The sequence below is a fragment of the Leopardus geoffroyi genome, chromosome C3, assembly GCF_018350155.1.
Source record: "Leopardus geoffroyi isolate Oge1 chromosome C3, O.geoffroyi_Oge1_pat1.0, whole genome shotgun sequence".
Lineage (NCBI taxonomy): Eukaryota > Metazoa > Chordata > Mammalia > Carnivora > Felidae > Leopardus > Leopardus geoffroyi.
The window spans coordinates 147997926-148013632 of record NC_059338.1 but is presented as its reverse complement, the minus strand read 5'-3'; positions in this window follow the sequence as shown (position 1 = coordinate 148013632).

The following is a 15707-nucleotide window of genomic DNA, read 5'->3' as shown; positions in this document are numbered from 1 at the left end:
TCACTTCTTGCCACAGGGATCCCAGACTACCACCAAAGCAACCCAGGAAGACGTTTTGTTTGAAAAGTAAGCAGTGGCTAAGTAAGAAAGAAAGTAAAGGAAAATTAGCTGGGAAAGGCAGAATTTATCTATCTATCTATCTATGACTTCAGGCATTGAAGATATATACAACTGTTTCTGTACAACATACTTTTGAAAGGGTATTTACAATACTTAATCTTCCCTCTTGCACTCACCACTTGCTTAGTTTTTGCTGTTGTATTTAGCACACAGGTGGCTCACACAACTGGTAACTGTTCTGCATTGGGCTCAAACACAGGTCTTTCGGGCCCTTGTAAACGCAGGTATTTCTGGCCCTGTGTAAACAAGCTGATGACACAGAATGACTTCATGTAAGGGAGCAGATGCGGAGCCACTCTTTCCCAAAAGACAAAACAAAACGTAGAGAGGAGGGGTTATTTGTCAAGGACCAAAAAAAAAAAAAAAAAAAAAAAAAGGAAAAGAAAGGTATTATTTGAAAAGATTTAGGTGGTACAATTAATGCCAATGATTGGAACTTTTGACTTCCCCGTGTGTCTCCTAAATATACACAGTTATGTGTGTGGAGAGGTTTGCTGGGCCCTTTGAAAATGAAAGCAGAACTCATTCTGGGACTTCTAATAAGATGATGTTCTCATTCTGATCATTAATAGGAAACCTCTGGTAGGTGGGACAGTGTTTTGAAGGCAAAGGATTACTAATTATGGTAAAAGCAGTTTTGTTTCATTTGAATACTCCTATGGTTTTTTTTTTTGCCCTTTTTTTTTTTTTTTTTTTTTTTACCGAACTGATGGCCCAAATAAAGTGAACCCAAAATGGGCCGAGCATTAAGAAACCTTCAGGCAGCGGCGGTTGCCGGGGGAACGTGGCCGGTGTCTCTGAATACAGAGGGGAGGGCTGCTTATGCGTGCTCAGGTTGTCAGGCGTATGAGATTTTATCATAATGTCGGAGAAGAGCTTAGAAAATAGTGAGGACAAAATAAACTGCTCAAATTCCGTAAACTATTATGCACTGATGTGCAGCCCGGGCTATTCAACTGACTACCGCTTTATCCAACCCTCCGCTCTGCTCAATGCAAACACTGTGCCTGCAACCGCACGGAAAGCCCTTTTACGGCTGAAAATGGGTTTTCAGGCATTCTTGTGGCTTAATGCCACCAAGCGTCTTAGGTGATGGGTGCTTTGGCGCTTCTGTGGTGGAGACTGGGGAATCCACTGGTACCCTGTGATCAGCTCGCTTTTTCGTGAGTCTAACAACCTGCAGTGAGTGTGTAGCTGGAGGGAAGTTACGTTTGCCTAAGACGCCGGGGGTGGCCAGGGCAGCCTATGGAGAGCCAGAATGCTCCGAGTCACTTCGCTCTTCACGCATCGGATGTTGTCACGTGTGTCCCCAAGTGGCAGGTGAGAAGGCCGGACTTGAGGGAGTAACAGTAAACAAGAGAAAGGCAGTCCTTTCCCGAACGGGTTGTGCAATCTAGTGTGAGAGAATCTAATTTTTTTTTCAAATGTTATGAAAAATTAATAACAAGTACCGTGAACCCTGGCAGGGGTTTTATAGGAAACATGTTTAAGGAAACAAGATAGCCAGCAGCCAAGGCAACAAGTTTGTGCACAATAAAAAAGGGCCCCCCTTCTTCGAGACACTTGGCTAACACCTATCTGCAAGTTGCCATTAGAAAGATTTAAGCCCCCTTCATGTCTCTGTCGCGAAGGCATCCCGTGAGTTACTGTAGGCATACAACCTGCGCCTGTGTGTGTTTTGAGGGCCCTCAGCCCAGATGTCAGGGAACCTTGGTTACTACAAAAGCATCAGGGAAGCCCCTCAGGACCAAGTGGTATTGAAGCTGACGCTTAAAGACCGTGGTAGTTCTCCAGGGGAAAAGGGAAAAAGGGACCCTTCCAGGCAGGGAACAGCGTATGTAAAGAACATACACGAGCAGGAGTGGGGCACATTTGTGGAACTAAGGGGAGTCCAAGGAACCCGAGCCTGGGGGCCCAGGGAAGTGTGGCCCAAGATAAAATGGCAGTCAGGGTCAAGATTACACTGAGCCCTAAGAGACAGATGGTGAAGGTTTTGCATTTTGGCGTGAGACGCGTGAAGAGTCTCAGGCAGAACAGCACGCTCGGACATGGGATTTTCGAAACCTCACCTCTCTTTCATTTGTAGGCCGTACTGGAAGAGACAAGAGCAGATGTGAGAAGCTCCTGATTGAATCCGCATCATGGACTGTTGCCCCCACAAGTCATCTTAGTGTGATGCATACCTACCTGCACGGTAGATACGTGAAGGGTAAACTGAGGACTTTCTCATGGTCCTGGAGCTGAGGCTTAAGCCTGAAACTTCTCACCCTGAACAACTTGATTGACTTGAGTCCACCGCTTTGAAAATTCAGTGCTGGTCCCACGACGGGCGCTAGGTTGGGGAGGGAGAGAGATTGGGGCAACACAAGGCGACAAAGGGCGCGTGATGGCACGTTTGCAGTGTTCGCAGGAGGTGCAGGGGTGCGGAGGTGAGGGAAGGGTGGAGGATGGAGGGAGACGTAAGTGAAGAACGCACAGTCTGCGGGGTTATGAGCGAATCGCAAGGTCGAGGTGGTGGCTGATGGGTTTCAGGAGGGAGCGTTTGGAGAGAAGGCAGTCATGAAACTATTGTGATGGTCCAGGTGAGAGAGGATCCGACCCTACAGCCAGGTAATTGCTGAGCAAATAGGGAACATGATGGTTTCGAGAACCATTTGGGAAATTAAATTGGCGAGACTTGTAGTTTGAATGAATATAGAAGTTAGGGAGGAGGAAGAGCCTAGAACTACTTTAGGCTTATGCTTGGGTGACCAAGTGGAGGACGACACCATTAACTGAAATAGGAAATACAGGAGAAGTCACAGCAAGCTTGGAGAAGAACGTAATGAGCCCGGAGTCGGCAAAGCTGCGTTTGAGGCCCCGGGGAGGCGTTTGCGTATGTGGTGCAGGGGGGAGTCTCTAACGCCGGGGAGAGTCAGTGCTGGAGAGATGGAGGGCAGTTAGAACCAAGGAGGGAATAAGGGTGCCAAGGGTAAGGATGGCAAGGAAGTCGAGCTGATGAGACAGCGCCGAGAAGCCGCACCCTTTCACGGGGATCTCACAAAGAGGACTGATAAAACGGGCATGAGTGAAGGAGGAGAAAGAGAAACAGAGTCAGGGAGATCTAGGGAAGGGAGCACTTCGAGGAGAGGTGATGAGTGTCCGCACGACAGAGAATGTGACATAAGATACTGACAAAGAAAAAAAGTCACCGGGGGCCTGGCATGATGTGTCATTAAAATTGTGCTTGCTGTCTGTGCATTGGAACAGAAGGGAACAGACAATAAGACATAATGACGGTCTGAGGAGCCACTTGATGTTAGGGTTCTCTGTTGAAGGAACGCTTAGTCTGGAGAAGAGGACTATGTCACCTGGCTTGTGGAAAATGCACCTGCCTCTGCCCTGCCCACGGCCGTTCCTCACTTTGTATCTCACTGTGGACACAGAAAGACCCACCTGCCGGGCCAGCCACCAGGAGGGAGAACTGTGCATACTGCATGGTGAGGGCTGCCCTCTCTGTATTGGACGCGGTCCCAGGCTGCCATCTTGTGTGGTCTTTAGGAGCCAAGGACCCAGCTCTGAGGCACGAGAATAGCAGCCTTCCTGTCCCCCAGAACCGTGTGGATAACCTCTGTTTGCCCCATACCTCCACTCTCTGTCCTCCTCACCCTGCTCTGTGTCTGGAAAGTACTGCTCAAGTCCAGGTATGGAAGGAACCCCGGTAAGAGATCACAGGGTGGGTGGAAAGTGAAGTCCTAGCAAGAAGTCCTCCTTCTTTTTGCTGCTTCAGCCAAAAGGTAGAAGAACCTCCCCCTCCTGCTTCTCCCACGGAAGTACTCAATTCATCTTCCTCTCGGTTCCCTCAGCTCTTTCCACACCTTATAGGTATCTTTTCGTTGGGAGGGCACTTGTGGTGGTGAGCACAGGGTGACGTGTGGAAGTGTTAAATGACTGTATCGTACAGCCGAAACTAATATAACCCTGTATGTTAACCAACTGGAATTCAAACAAAAACAAAAAATAAGTAAATAAATTCTCTCCGTTCTTAAGTTTAAGGTAACTCGTAGGACCCACGTGCCCCAATTCATGCAGGGTCTTTGCTGGTCACAGGCACCCTGCTGCAAGGAGCTGGGCAGAGGCACCCCATCACACTTGACCCACCCTCACCCAGAGAGAAGGAGTTGGTTGCCTTTCTTTCAGCTCATTTTGGAAGATGACACTTTTGTGTTTGATGATCTGTCTTCCCTCAGGCTCTCACGGAACCCAAAAGATACTGTCTGGCCCAGCCTTGACTTTCTTGGGAAGAGCTCACCTTCTGAGTTGTCTTAGAATGGAAGAGCCAGTGCGTTAATGCCACAAAACACCATCAACACGGAGGCACCCCAAGCGAGAGATTTCCTCTCCCTTTTAACCATCAACATTGGACACGTTTCCATTGAGGTTAAAACAGAGTCCGGCTCCACACCCTGTAGGTCCCGACCAGACTGGGGGTTGGCCAAAGGGTGTCCTCCATGGCTGTTACGGAGAGACGTGGCCAACTGATCCAACGCTGACAGGCCATGGGGCCACACGTGTTGAAGCCACATTGTGGCTCAGCTGATTAGACGCTATGTGAATTATCTGGAGAAATTAGAACATTTTTATGTGGTTCCCAGGAACATCATATCTCATATAATTTTGCCTCAAGCTTCTTACAGAAACATGTTAGAACTTAAGGGATTCTTTCTTTTTTCTTCCTTTGGTCGGCGTGTTTTCTGTCAAACTAATAGGATTGCCGATCTCCAGCACCGCCCAATTAACACCTTACGTTAATGTCACTAGGCCTGCTATTCTGGGAATTATGCTCAGTGTTTGCATGCTCCTCATTTGACTTAGAAGGCACACAGTAAAAAGGGAGTCCTCCCAGGGGACCCTTTTCATGGATATCTCCTGAACTGTCTCTTCATCTCTGATGCAATCGACCCCAAATGGGTCTAGAGAAGAGGAGGGTGTCCCTCCATTTCCACCTTTACTGCCCCCTCTCTACTTGAAAACCCTGCTCTGGAGCATAGCTGAAGGCACTTCAGATCTTAAACTTCCGAGAGCTGACTCGGAAGAGCCGTTTTAAAAACATGAGCACATTACTGGTGTGGTTCATGGTTCGTACAATTATCGTATGATTTCACTTTATGCATAAAAACATGAGTTTCAAGGGAGAGCAAGGTCAGGAGATTTTCATTTAGAGATAATCATAACTACTGATGCACAACGTAGCAAGCAAGGACGTGTAGAGCAGGTTTACAAAAGCCTGTCGATTGAGGAATTGGCCAACAACTAGTTTGAAAGATAACTGGTTTCCCAAGAACTGAGGAAATCGTTGATCCCAGAATAGCCGCTTTCTGCCTTCCCCCTGAATGGCTCAGGAGAAGCTGAACAGACACCCCAGAGTGTAGCCAGGGCATGCCACGAACACAAACCCTCCTCCTCCCCACTCATCCGCATCACTCAACCCCACCAAACTCACTACCATATGCAAAGAGTGGAAAGTATTTTGATTGAATAAATATTTGTAATAATATTAGTACTCACATTCCCAATAGTGTCTGGCATCTATAAAAACATATATTGACTGCAAGAATTAAGGAGAGTGGCAGGTTTGGGGCGCCTGGGTGGCTCAGTCAGTTAAGCGTCGGACTTCGGCTCAGGTCATGATCTCGCAGTCCACGAGTTTGAGCCCCGCAGTGGGCTCTGTGCTGCCGGCTCAGAGCCTGGAACCTGCTTTGGATTCTGTGTCTCCCTCTCTCTCTGCCCCTTCCCTACTCGTGCTCCCTCTCTCTCTCTCTCTCTCAAAAATAAATAAACATTAAAAATTTTAAAATAAATAATGGCAGGTTACATGTTACATTTCACAGTGACGACACAAAAGCGGTTGGATAGGCTTGAGACCAGAAAAGGGGTTGATATAATCTCAGCGTGTGTTTGAACGGTAGCGTTAACTCAAGACAACGGTTACAGTTGATTTACCTCCTATAATAGCATTTTCTCTCCCTTTTTCTTACATACTTCTTAAAGGAAAATTATGAGCAAAGTGATAGAACTCAAAGGTTAATCAATTTGGAAAAAACAAGCTGGTAGCTTCCTTTGAATCTTAGGCAGCGTGTGTACATTTATTAAGATCAATAAACTCACTGAGCTTAACAGAATTTAGAAGTTCATGACTCTAAAAGGTTCAGATGCAGAATTAGCTTTGTAATTGAAGGCAGTGCTTGCCAAAAATGTCACATATTTTGCAATACGTTTTACAATTATTCAGTTAGCACTCAGAGTCTAGAAACAAAATCCCCTGAGTGGGGAAGCCACAATAACTCATGACATCTAATAATACCGTCTCTGACTGAATCCTTTGTCTTTTAAGAAGAAGATCTCCATTTTCTAGCATTTTTTACAGCATATGCCATTCAATTTAAAGGCTGCGGACTACACTCAAAGAGTGATATTTAAAAAGAAGATCAAAGCCTAGTTCTACAAACTACCAAAAAAAAGGGTACAGAATATTTGAATACCCTAAGAAAGAAAGGGATAATTGCAATAATATTTCAGGTGACACAGTAATGAATTTTGTCTTTTATTCCTGATTTCTTCTTCTCCATTCCCTCGACCCCAGTTTAATATTTCAGGTGACACAGCAGTGAATTTTGTCTGCTTTTATTCCTGATTTCTTCTTCTCCGTTCCCTCGACCCCAGTTTAACAGAAAGTGAAAACAAAAACATTTGAACAGCAGAGGGAGTGGGTGCTATAAAATAGTACTTTGGGTAAAAAGATAAAAGTAAATAAAAATAGAATTCCCATACAAAAATTTTCAACAATGCTGCAAGATTGGAACCTAGTTTTTGCTTCAAAAGACCTATTTTTTGCGGATTTCAAAATCTTTGCAGTATATCAAAGCATCTCCTTGTACTGATGGCAATAACCGTGTCATAAATTTGTACGAAGCTTTGATTTGGTCAAAGTACTTCACACGATGATATTTCATCGGGTTGTGATAACTTCCATGTACTTTGTGCAGAATAACCCTGTCCCTGTTTTATAATCAAAACACAAGCTCTGAGCGTTTAAGCCACATAACTGTGATCATTTAGTAAGTGGAGGAACCAGAAATAGAATCGTTCTTTTGAATCCCACCCAGTGATCTTTTCACCTTCTCAGGATGCACAAAAATTTTGGTTTGAATGAAAGCAGGGATGAGCCGTAGGAGTAAAATTAACATGTGAGAGGAATGGCAAGTCTTTGCCTTGACATCGAAGCGTGGACTGTGGCCTCGTTGTCTATTGTGCCAGAGGTAGTTAGTTATGTATGGTGAAACAGGCAAATGGTTACGACTGAAATTACTTTGAAAAATTTCGTCAATGTTAGTATGTTAAACTCCCCTAAAAAAGAAGTATATTTAGACAACTAAAGGAAGTAGAAGGAAAGACTGGTCAATTCCACAGTAAAGTCAATGAAAGACACTGACTGCGTGAATACTGCAAATATGTTTGTTTGAAGAAAAGTAATTGATACAACAGGATTACATCACACACGTGGAAGTAATATAGTTAAAAATAGAGTGCGATGTACCAAGTTTAGGTGGTAAGTAAGAAAATGTCGTTTATCAGGGTGCCTGGGTGGCTGAGTCTGTTAAGTGACTGGCTCTTGATTTTGGCTCAGGTCATGATCTCAAGGCACATGAGTTCAAGCTTTGTGTCAGGCTCTGTGCTGCCAGTGAGGAGCCTGCCTGGGATTCTCTCTCTCTCTCTCTCTCTCTCTCTCTCTCTCTCCCCCTTCTGCGCCCCTTCTCTCTCTCAACATAAATAAATAAATGTTTAAAAAGCAGAAAATATCATTTATAGTTTAAGATAGACAAAGATTTCTTTTTATTGGCTTAGAAAGATTGTTACTTGCTTTGGTAATACGAATCAAATGTCCAAACTACTTACAAAGGTATTGAGAAGTTTTGCTCCTGCCCATGTTATCTCTTTCTCCCCTCTTCTATACCCATGCATACAGGTAAGCTGCTTTTTGAGTTTTCTTTGTGTTCTTTTTTTTTTTGTATTCCTTTATGCAAATGCAATTAAATGGCCTTCTCTCCATTTTTACACCAAAAATATTCATCATCCTGCACCATGTGATTTTCATGTAACATACACACAGAAGACATTTCTCTATCAAGACATAGTCTTCTTATTCTTCTCAAGATCACTTACCTTCTTTGGAGCATTCCAGTTTGGGTATAGCAACAAGGCCTTCACACATATAAACTTGGATTCGTTTCATCTCCCGCTTCCAGAAACAATACTGCGAGTGTGTTTGTATGCCTGTGCATGTATGCAGGTAGGTTATGTTCCCAGAGGTTGCACGATTTGATCAGGAGGTAGACAGAGTTATACTGCAAACGTTTTCAGAATATTTGATCAGCTGTTAAAAACTGACACTTCTAAAAGGTACATTACTTCAACTGACAGTCAAATACATTATAAATGAGGGTGGCACATACTTCAAAAGGAAGCATTTCCTATTACGTAATTATGTTTCACTATGATCTATGCTTTGGAGGTTATGGCTGTTGTATCAGTGGGGGGGGGGACTGTATAATGGGTCACCGCTTCCTAGCGATTCCCAACTTCATGTTCAGTAGCATCACATTTTTATTTTTATTTATTTTTTATTTTTTTTATTTTTCTAATAGCATCACATTTTTAGCTGAAATCAACAATGATAGGAATAGTTACACCTCAGAACCTGGCAAATGTTACAAATGAGGGTTTTGGGGGTGTTTACCAGAGAGCTGGCTGTTAAACGTTAACTTGCATCCCTCTTATTGATGACTTTAATCTGATTGCAATCCGTAACAGTTTTGTAGACCTTACTTTGGTAAACTGAGATGAAATAATTTAACTTATATCTGATTCTCACCTGCCACTGAATTCATTTATTTTTGAGACTCCCTACCTTTCGTGGCCATATAATTTTTTGAATAAGCTCAATAAGGATCTTGTGGCTTCACTTTATGTATAAAAACATGAGTTTCAAGGGACAGCAAGAAGGCCAGGAGCTTTTAATTCAGGATAACCGTAACTAATTATGCACAACTTAGCAAGCAAGGATATGAGGGCAAATTTACCAAGACACTGTCCATTGAGGAATTGACCAGATGTTACTTTGGAAGATAACTGGTTTCCCAGGAACTGAGGGGCTCTTTGATCTCTGAACAGGTGCTTTCTGCCTTACCATTGGATGCCCCAAGAAAGGCTATGCAGACACCCCAGAGTGTGAACAAGGCATGAACAAAGTAGGAATTTCAACAAAGAGATAAAAAATATTAAACCATACCAAACAGAAACGACAAAGCTAAAGAATACAGCAATTAAACTGAAAAATGCAATATAGAGGTTAAATATCAGACTAGATCTAATGAAGAAAGGGTCAGCCAACATGAAGACAGGGCAGTGGAATTCATCCAATTAAAAGAGCAAAAATTAAAAAAGAATAAAGATAAAGGGATACTATGAAGTGGTCAAATACACATTATAAGGGTGCTAGAAGGCGAAAAGAGAGAAAAAAGGCAGAAAGCTTATTCAAAGAAATAATGACAGAAAATTTTTCTAACCTGGGGATGGGAACAAGCATCCAGCGAAAGAAATTCCAGAAAGTTTTAAACAAGATGACTCTGGAGACACTCACACCAAAACACATTATAATTAAATTGTCAAAAATTAAAGGCAAGGTGGGGCGCCTGGGTGGCGCAGTCGGTTAAGCGTCCGACTTCAGCCAGGTCACGATCTCGCGGTCCGTGAGTTCGAGCCCCGCGTCGGGCTCTGGGCTGATGGCTCAGAGCCTGGAGCCTGCTTCCAATTCTGTGTCTCCCTCTCTCTCTGCCCCTCCCCCGTTCATGCTCTGTCTCTCTCTGTCTCAAAAATGAATAAAACATTAAAAAAAAAAAAATTAAAGGCAAGGAGAGAATCTTAAAAGCAGCAAGAGAAAACACAACTTTTACAAACAAGGGAAGGCCCGTAAGACTAGAAGATTTTTTTAGCAGAAACTTTGCAGACCAGCAGAAGTGGGATAATGTATTCAAAGTGCTGAAAGGAAAAAACAAAAACCAAAACCCAAAAACCAAAAAACCTGCCATCCAAGAATGCTCCACCTGGCAAAGTTGTCCTTCAATTGCTGAAGGGATTGTCTTTTAAATTAAGAAAAATTAAAATTAAAATTAAAATTAAATTAAGCTAAAAGGAATAGTCTTTTAGCTTCAAAGAAAGCTAAAAGAATTCATTAGCATCACAAAAAAACTGTTAAAGGTAGTTCTTCGTGCTGAAATGCAAGGACATATTATGAAAACATATTATGAAAGTATAAATCTCACTTATGATAAAGCTAAATATATAGTTAAATTCAGAGCCCTCTAATATTGTACTGGAGGTAGGTAAATGGTTTATAACTCTAGTGTGAAGGTTAAAGGACAAAACTTAAAAATATCTACAACGAGAGTAATTTGTTTCTGGTAAACTCTGTGGTAAACAGTATGGAGGTTCTTCAAGAAATTAAAAATAGAACTTCCGTATGACCCAGAAATCCCAGTTCTGGGTATATATCCAAAGAAACAAAACCATCATCTTGAAGAGATATATGTACTGATAAGTTCAAGGCAGCATTACTTACAATAGGCAAAGAATAGAAATAACTTTTAGTGTCCATTAGTGGATAAAGGAATACAGAAAATGTGAAATATTATTCAGCCTTAAGAAAGAAGGAAGTCCTAGGGGCACCTGGGTGACTCAGTCGGTTAAGTGCCCGACTTTGGCCCAGGTCATGATCTCACGGTCCGTGGGTTCGAGCCCCGCGTCGGGCTCTGGGCTGACAGCTCAGAGCCTGGAGCCTGTTTCCGATTCTGTGTCTCCCTCTCTCTCTGCCCCTCCCCTGTTCATGCTCTGTCTCTCTCTGTCTCAAAAATAAATAAACGTTAAAAAAAAATTTTTTTTTTAACGAAAGAAGGAAGCCCTGCCATTTATGACAGTGTGGAAGCATGGTGCTAAGTGAAATAAGCCAGACTTAAAAGCCAAACACTCTATAGTGACACTAAAGCGTAGAGTTTAGAAGAAAAAAAAAAGTTGACTTCATGGAAACAGAGAGTAGAAAAGCAGTTGCCAAATGCTGGGAGATGGGGAAGTAGGGAGTTTTGGCAACAGGGACACGTTTTCAGTTATGAGATGAATGAGATCTGAGGATGGAACGTGAAGACTATATGGTTAACTGAAATTTAGAACTGCAACTTGCAAAGAGAGAACTTAAATGTTTTCACACACAAAGAGGTGATGGATGTGTTAAATCGATGTGGTGGGGTCCTTGCACAATGTATGCGTATACCCATTTTTTTTTTTAATTTTTTTAACGTTGATTTATTTTTGAAAGAGAGAGAGGCAGAGCGTGAGCGGGGGAGGGGCAGAGAGAGAAGAAGAGACAGAATCGGCAGGCTCCGAGCTGTCAGCACAGAGCCGGACTCGGCTTGAACCCACGAGCCACGAAATCATGACCTGAGCCGAATTTGAACACTCAACCTACTGATCCACCCGGGCACCCCAGTACCCAATTTTTTAATGCTTATTTTTGAGAGAGAGAGAGAGAGAGAGAGAGAGAGAGAGAGAGAGCAAGCAGAGAGAGAGGGAGACAGAATCCAAAGCCAGATCCAGGCTCTGAGCTACCAGCACAGAGCCCAATGCAAGGCTCAAACTCAGGAACTGTGAGATCATGACCTGAGCCAAAGTCAGACACTTAACCCCCACTGAGCCACCAGGCACCCTGTCTATGTATATCAAATTATCCAACTGTATTTTAAATAGCTTAAAATTTTACTTGTCAATTCTACCTTAGTAGAAAATAATTAAATTTAAAACTATAGTCTCCTTGCATCCAAAGGATTGCCAAAAGAATCCCATAAAGCATGCAATGTTTTGTCTCCTACTCTTTGCCCAACTTAAATGGATCTGCCTAGCTATATTAGGGATAAAATTTAAGGAATGTACAAGTATTATGTAAAATGACTTTGCTCCAGAAACTTATTTGATTTTTTAGTGACACATATCAAGGTGGAATTTAAAGAAATGCTACTACTTACCTAAATAACTGTTACGTATTGCCATCATTAAAATGTAAAAAGTTGAATAAGGGTTGTCTGAACTTTGTCTTCTTTCTTCCTTTTTCTCCTTGTTGGAATATATTGGAATTTGTTTCTGTGACTTAGTGGAAGGTAAATGTGAATGTTCCTCGAACTTTTGAAACAAAAAAATTTCTCCAATTTACAAATACAGGCTTAAAAAGTCAATCAGAGGTACTTAACTAACCGTGCGGTTTTTGTCTTTTATGTTCTGATTTCTTCACCATCATCCTGATGTATTATGTGAAAGGTGAATTAAATTTCCTTGCCACAAGTGTGTTTCTTTCTTTTTCTCCTTGTGTTTTTGTAATTTCTGTTTCATGGACGTTACTTCTGTATTTCTGATGCGCTGCTATTCATGGCTATTTACCACTATTCTGCTTTTCTTGCAAATTTAACTTACTAACGTTAATGTAGTTCTTTCTGTCCTGTATTTCATGTTGTCTGACATTAACATCCAGGAAAGAAGAAGTTAAGCAGTTGGCCTGCAATTCATGTCTCTTCAGTTATAGGATTTGGAGGACTCCCCTGTGTCATATGGAGTCAGATGGCCATCTAAGTACTTGTAACCGTGCCATAATAGATGCCGTAGAAAATAAACTAATGGAAACAGCTAGGGTAAACACCCTTGTTTACTAAATGCTTTCAGCACGATGTTCCTGGCCTAGGATTGTTTGTGGCAAATAAGTGCAGAATCTTTGGGTGCATGAGCCATGGCTTCCTGGAAAATGACACTCAAATTGGGTACATCTGAAAGGGAAGGTGTTTCGGAACTTAAGTGCTCCCTCCTATGCGCGTAAGGTGATCACATGCCTACTTAGAGATTTTATCGTTTGAGCAGACCATAGAGTATGTCCGGGATAAGAAGGAGGGATCTGGACAGTGTGCTAATCTCCTGGACACCTCGATGCTACAACTGTGATAGTTGATGGCTCATCTCTTTAAAATCACTAGTCTATTTGACACGGGGTCAATTGTCGGATTCATGTAACTGATTTGATGATTGAATCCTATGTGATAGCACGTCACTACCCCTGATTTCTTTTTTTCCTTTGCATTTGTCCAGTGTAATTTTTCATCATTTTATTTGTAACTCTTCTGAATCACTTCAGTTTAGGAATGTCCCTTACACATCACACAGACCTGAGGTTTGACTTTTAATTCAATTTGAAAATCTTTTGTACATTTATAGGTGAATTCAGCTCATGTATGTTTATTCACTTCACAGATATGTTTGGCCTTAATTATCTCACATTATTTTGTGTTAAATGTTTTTGCTTTCTGTAGTTTTTTTCTTATAACTTTTCATAATATAGGCTTCTTTCTTTTTCTTGTCTTTGTTTGCTGTTGTTGTTGAGGTCATTTTGTTTATTTTTTATTTTTTTAATATAATTTATTGTCAAATCGGCTTACATGCAACATCGAGTGCTCATCCCAACAAGTGCCCTCCTCAGTGCCCATCACCCATTTCACCTCTCCCCTACCCCTCCCCCATCCACCCTCAGTTTGTTCTCTGCATGAATTTACCCAAGGGATACAGGAGTGCTGATGCATAGGGGCATGTGCATCCCAATGTTTATAGCAGCACTCACAACAATAGCCAAATTATGGAAAGAGCCTAAATGTCCATCGACTGATGAATGGATAAAGAAGATGTGGTTTATATATACAATGGAATACTACTTGGCAATGAGAAAGAATGAAATCCTGCCATTTGCAGCAACGTGGATGGAATTGGAAGGTATTATGTGAGCAAAATAAGTCAGTCAGAGAAGGACAGATATCATGTTTTCACTCATTTGTGGGTCTTGAGAAATGTGTCCTTGTTTTTTATGTGTAATTCTTCTATTACTTAGAGTGGATTATGTGTTTGTATTAGTCAGCTAGAGATGCCATAGCAATATACCACAGACTGGGGAGTTTAAACAACAGACATTTAGTTTCTTACAGTTCTGGAGGCTGGGCACGCAGGGTCAAGGTACAGCAGGGTTGGGTTCTGGGAAGAACCCTCTTGGTTCACAGATGGCTGCCTTATTGCTATGTCCTCACCATGACCTTTTCTGTGAGCATGTGTACAGAGAGAGAAAGCTCTGGTGCCTTTTCCTCTTCCTATAAGGACACCAGTCCTACTGGAATTGGGTCCCACACTTATGACCTCGTTCAACTTTTTTCTGCTTAAAAACCCCATCTTCAAATACAATCACATTGAGGATTATAGCTTCTACACGTAAATTTGTGGGGACACAGTTCAATCCATAACAATGTTTCTAAAAACCAAGTGGTTGTGTTTATGATTACGATTTTATAAAATTTTATTCTATAAGCTTTACGTATTCAAAGAAATGTGTCTTTGTCATTACACATGAAAGGCAGTTTGACTACATATAATATTCTTGCTTCACGCTTTCTTTCCTTGAATATTTTGTAAATATTATTTCACTGTCTATGCCTTTAACTATTGCCAGGGAGAGGTGAAGTCAGTTTCATTGTGTTAACTCCTATAAAGACTTGATCATTTGTCCCAACTCCCCACAGAATTTTTCATTATTTTTTTAAGTCCAAAAAATTTACCTAGATATTTTCCAATATCGATCACTTCAGACCAAAGGATATCATCATTCCAGATTGTACAAGTCTGTCTCTTGGTAGAGACTCTGAATTTGGGAGCATGGAATGTCAGCCTTTCAGCATAAGGCCTTCCTACGACTCTAGAAAAATAAAAATCAGTCATAGTGAATAATCAATAAGGGAAAAATGAAAAGAAAATATATTTGAAAGGAGATTGGGAGGAAATAACAAACAGAGAAGAAAAGTAAAAATGTATAATTAACTGAGGAAGAGAAACAAAACAATCTTATGGGATAGTTTAAAGATATAAACCAGGAAACGTTTTCTGAAACATCAGGAAGCTCCAGCAATCGGACTAGAGATGCCTCCCCCCTTCACCTCTTCATGTGCTCCTTTTCTCCGACCTTCTTTGCACATTACACAGGGGTCTGCCTTGTGAAAGGGCTGGCCCAGCACACGTGGCAGTTGAGTGGCAGGTCCTAGGTCCCCCAGATCCGGGTGCTTGCAGCGAGCTAGCTGTAACTGGTTCAGCATCCCACAAAACTCAACAGGTCCCATTTTCTATGGCTCCTTCCTGCATAAATACTTTATCATGAAGATGGAAGAAGCCAGGCAGTGGAGTCCATTCCTCAACTCCCCACCACAGTTGAATCACACAAAGTAGGTCTCAAACAAAAATGGAAGTAAATTACATCCCTCCAAAGGTATTTGTTGAAAAAGAAGAAAATCTCAAATCGATAGTCCAAACACGCACCTTTGGAATTAGAAAAAGAAGAGCACACTAAACCCAAAATTAGCGGAAGGAAAGAAATAATAAAGATTAGGGATAAAATAAGTGAAATAGATATTTTAAAAGCCATAGAGAAAATC